Raw genomic sequence first — 12,198 nt, forward strand, 5'->3', positions numbered from 1 at the left:
ATTTTGAATTTTGTTCTACATTTTCTCCCACTCTGTTCAGAACTTTCTATTATGATTTCAATCAGAATGGTCAGCAGTGGACTCAGGTTAGTGGAGACTGTGGTTCTTGGGCTCCATTAGCTCTTTGGACTAATTGTTTCTGGGATTCTTTGATTTTCTTCACTCTTGTTTGCTCTGAACAGGGAGAGACCAATAGTTGCATCTTAGATGGCTGCTCACAGCTTTTATGACGCCAGTCACTATCACCCAAGTAGGATGTAGAACTTTGTCTTTGTGGGCTGTGCTGTTGGGCTATGCTATACCAATTTGTGGTCCATAAGGTTTTCCTTGACTAATTTTGGAAGTACATTTCCAGGCCTTTCTTACTGGTCTACCTTCGCCTGGAAGCTCTACTGAAACCCGTTTAGGATCAAGCCTCTACTGATGGATGATGACTATGTATTAAGAGCATTGACCAGGAATAAAACCTGCATCTTGTGGAAGGCATGAATTCTACCACTGATTGATCAATACATCCTTTCATATACATGTGTTGTTGTTGTTGTTGTTGTTGTTGTTAGTGCCATTGAATCAGTTCCAATTCATAGTGTCCCCATATGGAGTTTCTGTGGAATAGTGGGTGGGTTCCAACCTTTGACTTTGTAGTTAGCAGTCCGGTGCTTATCCCACAACACCACACCAGGACTCCTTGAGTACTTATGTTGTTTGTTGCTAAGTGCCATCAAGTCAGTTCCAACTCATAGCAACCATGTATAGGGTTTTTGGAGAATGACTGGTGGGTTTGAATCTTTGACCTTGTGGTTAGCAGTCCAGTGCTTATCCTACAATACCACGCCAGGATTCCTTAGAGTACATATGTTGTGTTAAGTGCCATCAAGTCAGTTCCAACTTATAGAGAGCCTGTATATAGTTTCTGAGGAGCAACTGGTGAGTTTGAACTGCCAACCTTGTGGCTTGCAGTCCAGTGCTTACCCTATAGCGCCACACTAGGATTCCTAGAGTACATATGGTGGTGACAGTTGTGTGCCACCAAGTCCATTCTAACTCATAGCAATCCTATATAGTTTTCTAAGGCTATAAATCTTTACGGGAGCAGAAAGCCTCATTTTTCTCCCACAGGCAACTGGTAGATTTGAACTACTGACCTTGCAGTTAGCAGCCCAGTTCACAATCCACTATGCTACTAGGACTCCTTAGACTGTATATGTCGTTGTTTTGTTAAGTGCCGTCAAGTCGGTTCCAAATCACAGAGACATTGTATAGGGTTTCCTGAGGCCTGGCTGATGGATTTGAACCACTGCCATTGTAATTCAAACTGACCTTGTGGTTGGAAGCTTATCCTACAGCACCATACCAGGAAATATAGAAGAACAAAATTAAGGATACAGCTGGTCTCACAAAAAACAATGCAAGCCAAAAGACAGTGGGACAATATCTTGAAAGTTCTGGAAAGGAAATCTTTCAAAAATAAATGAAATCAGAACATTTTCAGATTGAGAAAACCTGGGAGAAATTTTTCCTTGCAGACCTGAAGTACAAGAATTTTAAAGGAAAGTCTTCAGACTGAAAGTAAACACCAGATAGAACATTGTTATTGTTGTTAAGTGCTGTCAAGTTGGTTCTGACTCCTGGCAACCCTGTATAGGATTTTGAAGGAACAGTTGGTTGGTGGGTTTGCATTGTCAACCTTGTGGTTCGTAGTCCAGTGCTTATCCTACAGTCCTATATAGAACCTAGGTCCATATAAAAGAATGAAAGTCACCAGAAATTGGAAATATGTGGTATCATTGTTTTTTACTGTTGCTATAGGAGCTCTGGTAGCGTAGTGGTTACGAATCGGGCCGCGAACCTAAAGGTCAGCGGTTCGAAACTACCAGCCGCTCCGCGGGAGAAAGATGAGGCTTTCTACTCCCGTAAAGATTTACAGCCTCGGAAACCCCTGTACAGGGTCGCTATGGGTCGGACCCGACTCAATGGCACTTAACAACAACAACAACATAGTACACTAAGTGGGTGGCTTTAATGAACAGAAATTTATTTCCTCACAGTTTAGCTGGCTAGAAGTTCAAACTCCAGGTGCTGGTTTTAGGGGAAGGCCCGCTCTGCCCTCTCTAAGGGAAAGTTTTTGTCTCAGCATCTTTAGTGTTTTTCTTGATGTTCCTTGGAGAGATCCACCCAATATCGATCTTTTCCCCATTTGTGCTTACTTAATTCTGTGCCTGTTCTCTTTTTGTATCTCAGAAGCCATTAGGTTTAAGACCTCATTAACATAACACATGAAAGCCTGTTTCTAAATGGGATAACATCCCGCAGGTGCGGATCTGTGTTGCTTAACATCTGTTGGAACAGTGTTTGACTACATATACATCACTGGTTCCATATGTTTTTTTTGTTGTTGTTTTTTTTTTAGTTGTTTGTTTAGCTTATGAGCTTGTTAAAAAGGAGGTCTCCTTTTTCTTTATTATTTCCCCCTAGTGGTTTTAAAGACCCCCACACCCACACTCTTGCAGCACTGTAGCACAGATGGGATACAGGCAGGTGAAGCAGAAGGAATGGCACTGGACGTGGGCTCTAGGACTTTGTCCAGTGGCCATGCTCAGGTGGAACAGTGGACAGGGCTGGGTGTACTCTACTTCCTCCCTCTGTTTTCTCTTCTTCCACTCCAGTTGCCACGGCCACCACCAGTTTCTTAGCCTCTGTTAGCAGTGGCACCAGAAGCTGCAATTGTAATAAGGACCAGAAGCAGACTCCCATAAGTTTTTTTTTTTTTTTTAAAAAGTGTTTGTACAACATCCCAATCACATCCTATTTCACAGAAAATATCGGGGACGTTACATGATGCATACTTGTATAGGAGTTAGGATTCCAACACATGTTTTTGCAGGATCCATTTCATTCAATAACATCTACTAGAATTAATAGCTTTAGTTTAGCAATGTCATAAGATATATGGTCAATATGCGAACATGAATTGTATTTCTGTGTACTAACAAGAGTAGTTGTAAAATGGAATTAAACTTTAAGTCTCATGTGTCAGTAATCTGCTCAAAACTCGATGGCATTTTACTTCATCCAGAATAAAATCCTAAATCTTGTCCATATGTTCCATGGCCCTCTCTTTTTGTGCTTACCAACAGGTCTCTGATACCATTTCTTTCCATCCCTCTTATTCACACTGCCCTGTTTCGGTACCTTTGAGTTGGATCTCTCCCCTGCTTGGCACAGTCTTCCCCACATGTCTTCATGGTTCACTCCCTTAGACACTACCACTTTCTCCAAGAGGCCCTTTCCTGATCATTTTATATAAAATAGCACCTCCCTTCCCTTGCTTTAATTTTTAGAGCCCTGGCTACCACGCAACATGTTGTTATTGTTAAGGGCCATCAAGTTGGATCCAACTGACCCTGTATACGGTTTACAAGTGACTGATGGATTTGATCTACCAACCTGTAGTTAGCAGTCCAGTGCTTATCCTATAGTGCCACACCAGGACGCCACCCAGCATGTTGTTGTGCCATTGAGTTGGTTCCAACCCATAGAGACTCTGTATATGGTTTCCGAGGAGCAGCTAGTAAGCTTGAACTACTGACCTTGCGGTTCAAATGACTTTGCAGTCCAGCACATTAACCCACAGTGCCACGTCAGGACTCCACTCAACATAGTAAACATCTGTTTATTGACTCTCTCCTTCTCGTTGTTTGTTGCCATTGAGTTAGTTCCCATTCATGGCAACCCCACACATTGCAGAAGAGAATTGCTCCAAAGGGTTTTCCTGCCTGTAACAGATCACCAGCCCTTTTCTTCTGCAGTGCCCCTGAGTGGGTTTGAACCCTCAACAATTAGATTAATAGTTGAGAGCAAACCACTTGTGCTGTGTAGGGATCTTATCTCTCGCCCCTGAGAACATGGGGACTTTGTCTTTGTGTTGTAGCTTATTGTATTGTTGAATCCGGTGTGTCTTAGCAGGGTAGGGTGCCTGGACCTGGTGGTAGTCAATAAATATTTGTTTCATAAACAGTTGACAGTAAAGTATATTGTTGGTCAACATCTGAAAATAAATGTACTGAAATGAAAATACTTGGTGTGCTGCACTATTGCATTTTCTTTCTTTTTGAACATCTAAGGAGCTCTGGTAGCATAGTGGTTACACATTGAGTTGCTAACCTAAAGCTCAGCAGTTCAAAATTACCAGCCCTTCCGTGGAAGAAAGATGAGGTTTTAGGTTCCTGTTAAGATTTACAGCGTCAGAAAACCTATGCAGGGCCACTATGTGTCGGAACCTACTTCACGGCATATCACCACCATCACATTACTATGAAAGACTCTTCTCAGTTAACAATGTATCTGTTGTGCAGGTCTGGAAGCAGCACAGACACATCTGTAGTCTGGGAGGTACATCTTGTTTGCATGGCACTCCATCATTTGCAAAGTGTCCTCCTGGACAGGCCACCCTGGCTCCTCTCAGGGTCTTGTGATACAAGTGTATAGGACAGTGAGTCAGATTAAATCACCTGCCTAGGACTGCACAGATGAGCTCAGGCCAGGAACTCTGCTTTTAATCCTGTGTTCCTTCCCACAGCATGATGGGAAACAGGCCTCGTGACAGAGCTTTTAGACGTTCAATTGTAGGCAAAGCAGCACATCCTTCTTGGGGCTTCCTTCAAAGCTCTACTGCCTCAGTTTTTTGCACATGTGTTGGGATAGAGGAGACAGTTGAAGGAAGGTTTCCCAGATTTTTAAGGTCTGTTCTTAGAGCTAGGACCCATAGGAGTGGAGGCTGGGACCAGGCAGTTACCAATCAGGCATCAGATGTTTTTTTCATTGTGTAAAGACGCCCTGGTAACTCTGGGGCAAGGTGAGGGTCCCAAAGACCCATTCTTGAACAGCTCCATGTATAGACTTGATTCAGAAGCAATGAACGAAAGTCCAGATTCTGTTGAGGCCCAGCTCTTGTCACACATGCCAACTTGAGCTGTGAGAAACAGCATATGAGGAAATAAAAGTGGCTTGTTTTATTTTTCTTCTTAGACTGAAATTTGTGTCAAGAAACATTCATAAATCCGTTAACAAATGAATGGCTAGACATTCATGTGTGCAGTATCTCACATGATCTTCAAAACAGGACAAACATAATTTCTATCTTCTCAAAAGAAGAAACAGAATGATTTTGTGGTCATTCACATATTAGGCAGCAGATCTGACATGAGGATCGAGTCTTTGAATTCCTAATCAAGTACTCCCCCATGGAGGGAGTCCAGCTGAGAGATTTCATGTTTAGGTAGTCCCTAAATTATGAACAAACTCTGTTCCCAAGTCTGTCATAAATAGACTTTGTATGTAAATCAGAACAGTTAGATATGGTTTGTATCTAACCTTTGTCAGAAGTATGTCTTAGTATATAGTGTGCTTCCGTGCACTAAAACATCTTTCACATGCTGCTGTTGCTACTACTACTGGTTTTGATGTAATTTTGCAAAGTAGCACCTGTTTGTCTTTACAAAAAACATTGTATGTACCTCAAGTTTTAACAGACTGTATGGGGTTGGTCTGTAACTACGTATAAGTCAAACGTTTGTAACCCAGGGAATGTCTGTGTTGGACAAGTCACCAGGGGTGTGATTGAGACAAAGCGAATTGTGTAAGTAGTACTGTACTATAATGGGAAAGAGTCCCGTGGGTTTGTTCCAGAGTAAAGGACAGTTGAGGGTGAGCACAAAGGAAGGAAAGGGAATTGAAGGGAACTAGTTTGAGGACTTAATCAAAGAAGTGGGTATTTTTATTCATATCAGTTGGCATTTGGGTTCTGTTCTTAGTGGCTCCTGTGTTTTTTTGGATTCTTTCTTTGGGGATCATTTTACCTCACCCTCTCAGGATTTGAGGCTCTTGCTCCACACGGAGGCTGACAGGAGCTCGGGTTATCACCGGCACCTGGTATTTAAAGTGTCTTGGGGCTCTCTTACATGAGACTTCCAACTCTGTGTTTTGCAGATGTCATTGTGGATACTGAGAAGTTAGGAGCCGAGCCAGAGATCAGACAAGGCATCGCTACCTGGATAAGGGTCCAAGAAAGCACAACTTCTGACTGCGGACACATTTCTTCATCGCAAGGCCACACTCCTGTGTGTGTATGTACGTGTGTACGTGTGTACGTGTGTGTGTGTGTGTGTGTTTGAGGGATAACACTAGAAATAATTCTCCTCTCATAAGTGAGTGATACATCTGAAATAAAGATGACTACTGAGATCAATTACAGAGCAATTCTCGGATAAGGCATATTAATTGGAGTGAATCAGAATGCAAATGTTTATAATCATTGGCATATCAGTGCTTTAGGAAAAAAAAAAAAAAAATCTCTCCTTAAATGTTTTCAGTAGTTGAAAGCTTCTCTCATCCGTCTGCCCATGAGCTATGGCCTCTTCACCCCGGCGCCATTACTTAGTGACGTGTGTTGGCTTTCCTAATGACTTAGCAAGAAATTGTAAGCAGACCCCTTTCCTTTTGCTTACATGAGATTTTCTTAAAGTTGAGGGAAAACAAAACTGATTTTAAAATCTGGGAATTTTGAGAAGTTATGTGTCCTTGAAATGGTTTTGTTTGTGAAATGCCATCACATTTGTTATGATTCATAGTGACCCTGTATAGGGTTTCCAAGGAGCAGCTGGTGGGTTTGAACTGCTGACCTTGTGGTTAGTAGTCCAGTGCTGATTGATATATGCCAAATTTAGGAATGAGAATCCCTCAGATCACTTGATAGTCCCCAGACACTCTCAGCAATGGCCCTGAGGAAGCCTTGGTGGTGCAGCAGTTAAGTGCTTGGCTGCTAACCACAGGTTAGTGGTTCAGATCCATCCAATGGCTCTTTGGGAGAAAGACCAAGTGGTCTGCTCCCATAAAGATTGCAGCCAAGAAAACCCCATGGAGCAGTTCTCCACTGTCACATGAGGTCATCAATAGTTTAGATAGATTGGAGGGTGCCTAACACCAATTTATGTAGCCTAGTGGTTGCCTCTGCACCGCTCCTATGGAAGCTGGGGTTGCTGAAGAGCTTCTCTGGACCATTTTGATCATGGATGTTGGCTGTGCCAATTTCTGTGCAGCCCCAGGGCATGGTGGGAAGGGAGCTCTTCTAAGGTCTCCGCATCGCTGGTTTTCTTAAGGAAGACGTTCTGATCCCCATCCCTACAGCAAATTGAGGGATGTGACTTACCCTCTCCTAATTATGTGTGGTGTGGGAGGAGCTACCAACTGCCAACGTAGCTCGAGAGTTGCACTCTGTAGGGAAGGGGGTTTTGTGGTTATATATCCCCACCAGCTGCTCCTCGGAAACACTATGTAAGGGAAGAGTTTTGTCATCTCTGGACTCCAAGCTTGCTGGGTGAAAGAAAAAAAAAAAAGCAAAATAAGCTATTGTGCACATTGCCATAGAGTCAGCTCCACCTCATGGTAGCCACACACAGTACAGAGGAGCACTGCACTCCATGGAGTTGACTTGGCTGTGTATGGTCTTTATGGCAGCAGAGCACCAGACCTGTCTTCTGGGGTACTGCTGGGTAGGCGTGAACTACCAACCTTTAGGTTAGTTGCTTTTAAGTGTCATTGAGCCAGTTTCGCCTCATAGTGACCCTGTATAGGGTTTCTATGGAGTGGCTGGTGGGTTTGAACCACCAACCAACAGCTCCATACCAGAACCCCTGGGTGTAAACTGTTTGTGTCATTTAGTGAGAGAACAGTAACAGGTGGTGGTAGATAGGACATTTAGAACATTTTCTTCAGTAGATGTGGGAAACTCGAGGGTGAGGCTTGGTTCTGTGTTTCGTTGCTTGGAGAGATGACTTAGGACCAGGATACTCTTCTCTGCACAAGAGTTGGCTGACTATTGAGCTAGGAGTGCTGACCCCGTAGATCAGGGGGTGACTGTGGCCTCAGAGTGCTTGGAGGCTGGGTCATGGGTGTTCACAGTGGAACAGGAGAGCCACTAGAGCTGACCTTTGTCCAGTTCAGGACTCTCGGTCCTATAGACCCTTTCCTCTAAGACTCATGCAAGCTCATGCAAAACTGCTTTATAAGCCAGAGTTTAATTAAAGAATTTAGGATGGGAGATACATCTGCTCTGAAGCCCGTAATGCCTGTGTCCACTGTTCCTGATATCCCCTTTCTGATGTCCAGGTATGTGGGAGCCTGCTTGATAGTTGTAAAGGTCTAGAGTCTTCTGGTGAGGATTTCCGTGGTCTTAGAGAAGGATTTTTTTTTTTAAATTCCTGATTGTATGTTACGTCACCTATCTTCTCCCTGGGTGTGACCATGGGTCTTGCAGGCCAGAGCAGGTATCAAGGCTGACTGGGACCACTTTACCACAGTACTGGTGATGCTCCACTGGAGATGAGCGCACTCCTAGGTCTGTGACTACCTGCTGTCATGACTTAGGAAGACACAGGGATCTTTTCATTGTTGACATCACTTCAGTCTCATTCACAGCCTGTTTCAAAGTCATGTTTTAGGACTGGTGAGCCACCACACAGCTAACCTAGTCCTTCACTTGTGGATCTCTGTAACTTTTTATGTGTCAGAGCATGGCATTTTCTGTATCCCAGCACAAGGGTTTCTTCTACCTCTAAAATCCCAGTTTCTCAGTTGGTGTGCAGTCATATAATATTATGTCTTGATGTGTCCTTGGGTTCATGCTTTACTTCTGTGAGCTCCTTGTGAGGAGGAGCTGTACTTTATCCGGATCTGTACTTCTGTGGACAAAGTGGGCACAGCAAACCCTTTTTATTACTTATGATGTACACCCAGAAGGGTTCCTGTGATTTTCCCCATTCTGGCCTCAGATTCTGACTCTGTTAAAATGGATCTATAAATCCTAGATCCTGGTGCATTAGGATAAGCAGTAGACGCAAGTCACAAGGCCAGTGGTTCACATCCACCAGCTGTGTCTCTGAAACTCTATACAGTGTCACTATGAATCAGAACAGACTCAACAGCACTTAACAACAACAACAGCAATAAACATGCGTTGTTGGGTTCAGAACTTTAAGAGACAAGACATTTCATATGCATAGTGGGCCCTCTGCTGTGATGTGAGGTTGTGTTTGGTCCCATCTTACACATCTACAGCATCCTGTATGAGAAGCTCAGTTGGGTTTGATATCACCCTCCGGTACCCCTGCTTTGAGGTGCTAATGCTGTGTGGCTCAGTTGTCTGCAGTTTGGGATCTTCCAGATCCTTGGTCTGGTGGTCCCAGGATATTGGCTTTCCCCTCTGATCTCGAATTAAGAGGCAGCCCTGTGTGCTATATTTGTTGTCATCTGTTGCTAAGTCCGCCCTGACTCATGACATTCCCACATACTCTGGAACAAAACACTGCCTGATCCTGTGCTATCCCCATGGTCAGTTGCACATCTGACCGTTGTGATCTACACGTTATTTTCTCTTGTCCATTGGGTTTTCATTGGCTAATTCCCCCAGACTCCTATGGAAAGTCTGGGAAAGTGACATTGGAGGAGTCACCACTGGGTTGGTTTTGAAGCCTGGCTCTGGTCACTGGGTAGACAAGGACAGCTCTCCCACTATGCTTCCAGTCCATCCTTTGCATTCCTGTTTGTGGGGCTAATAGCCCATTCCATGGGCTCTCCCACGGGCCCTCCATCATTAGACCTACACTGCCTTCACTTAGCCTTACTATTGGCTGACCACATATTATCCTTTGCTCAGGCTCTTCCCTCTGCCTGCAGTGCCATCCCCACCCCCACACCCCTGTTTCTTCAACTGGCCATCCCCTACCTGTCCTTCAGGACTTGGCTGGATTCCCAGCTTCAAAAAGCCTTCTGCAGTTTTTCACGCCTCGAGCCATCTCAGCCACTGGACCATCTATTTGGCATCTGCTCATGTTCTGCCTTAAGGACATTTTTTCCCCCGACTTCTCTTGTAGCCTTGTTTAATTTATTATGTCTGTCTTCTCTCTCACTAAACTATAGGGTCATGTGAGGACTTGCATAATTTTTGTCATGCCTTTTTAAATGTATTTAATTTTTTTTTAAAAAAAAACAAAAAACAAATGTCGTGGGGTTGAGTCCTTGTCTCACCCCCTTTTGCTGCTTAATGTCCAGCAGGTTACTTGGCCCCCTAGGATGCCCTCAGCCAGGCTGTATGAGAAAGGGCTACTCTTTAGAATTCTGTTGGGAATGGGCTATGGATTGAGGGATGGTTCAGATGGCAGGGCTTCTGTCATTCAGCTTGGTGGACACAGACTTGTCAGCAGTTCTCTGGTCAGGTCCCACTTTGGTACCAGGATATGCTTTTGGTGTCTTGACTGTATGGGTGCCTATTACGATATTGTGCCACCATTAAGTCTATTTTGACTCATAGCGACCCTATGTAATATGGACATAATTAAAAAAATGGTTGAAAAAGTATATCAACAGAGAACTGCCAGAAATTCAAGCCAGATTCAGAAAAGGATGTGGAATAAGGGATATCACTGTTGATGTCAGATGGATCTTGGCTGAAAGCAGAGACTGCCAGAAAGATATTCACTTGTGCTTTATTGACTATGCAAAGACTTTTCACTGTGTGTTGTTGTTGTTAGGTGCCATCGAGTCGGTACTGACTCATAGCAACCCTATGTAGAACATGACAAACGATGGATAACATTGGGAAGAATGGGTATTCCAAAAAAAAGTCATTGTGCTCCTGAGGAATTAATGCACGGACCAAGAAGCAGCTATCTATAAAATAGAACAAGGGGATACTGAATGGCTTGAAATCAGAACTGCCCCACTGGGTTTGCTAGGCTGTGATTTTTATGGAAAACTTTAGAAATAGTAGTGGAACATTGCTAACAGTACTGAAAGATGAGCCCCTCAGGTTGAAAAGCATTCAGAATGTGACTGGGGAAGAGCTGCCTCCTCAAAATAAAGTTGTACTTAATGACTTGGATGGAGCAAATTTCTCGGGATCTTCCTTTGCTCATGGGGCACAACTTAAAATGAGAAGAAAGAGCTGTAAACATCCATTAATAATCAGAACATAGAAATGTTCCAAAGTATAAATCTAGGAAAATTGGGAGCTGTAAAAAATGAAATGGAACACATAAAAATCGATACTTAGAGGCATGAGTGAGCTGAAATGGAATGGTTATTGGCCATTTTGAATCAGACAATCATGACAAATTCAAGAAGAATGATGTCACATTCACCATCCAAAAGAAGCTTTCAAGATTTTTTTTCATTACTATTACTTTTTTATTGAAAACTGCACTGGACACTAAATGTCTACCATTACAATAAACAAACACAGTAACAGTGGTTCACACTGAAACAAAACATACTTCCGATAGCCAGAATCTGTACTTTTTCCAAGTACAAATGCTTCTAAGAAATAAAAATGCTCTCCTTCGCTGACCCTCCACTTTACCACGCATGATGTTCTTCAGGTCCCTCCTGATAACATGAGACAAAGCCTCACCATCGTGGCTTCTCAGGGGCATTCTGACTGTATATTTTCCAAGATTGTTTGTCCTTCGGGAACTCCATGGTACTTTTAATATTCTTCTCCAATACCATAATTCAAATACACCTATTCTTCTGTGTCTTCCTTATTCTTTATCCAGTTTCCACATGCATATGATGTTATTGAAAATATCATGATTTGGTTCAGGTGCACCTTAGTCCTTAAACTGATGTTTTTGTTCTTGAACCCTTTAAAGAGGTCTTGCAGAGCAGACTTGCCTAAAGTAATATGTTGTTTGATTTCTTGATGGTTGCTGCCATGAGTGTTAGTTGTGGATCCAAGCAGAATGAATTCTTTGACAACTTCCTCATTATCTTTTCCTCATTTATCATGGTGTTATTAGTACAGCTGTCAGGATTTTCGTTTATTTTTACATTGAGGTGCAATCCATACTAAAGGCTATAGCTTTTGATCTTCATTAATGGTATAGTGGTTACAAGTCAGGCTGCTAACCTCAAGATCATCAGTTCGAAACTACCAGCCATTCGTGGAAGAAAGATGAGGCTGTCTGCTCCCATAAAGATTTACAGCCTGGGAAACCCTATACAGAGTTTATATATGTTGGAATTGCCTCCATAGCATACCACCACCAGTAAATACTTTTAAATTCTTTTCACTTTTAGCAAGCACAGTTGTTATCATCAGCATATTGCAGATTGTTAATGAGTCTTCTTCCAATTCTGATGCCA

This window comes from Chrysochloris asiatica, unplaced genomic scaffold, assembly GCF_000296735.1.
Source record: "Chrysochloris asiatica unplaced genomic scaffold, ChrAsi1.0 scaffold00150, whole genome shotgun sequence".
Lineage (NCBI taxonomy): Eukaryota > Metazoa > Chordata > Mammalia > Afrosoricida > Chrysochloridae > Chrysochloris > Chrysochloris asiatica.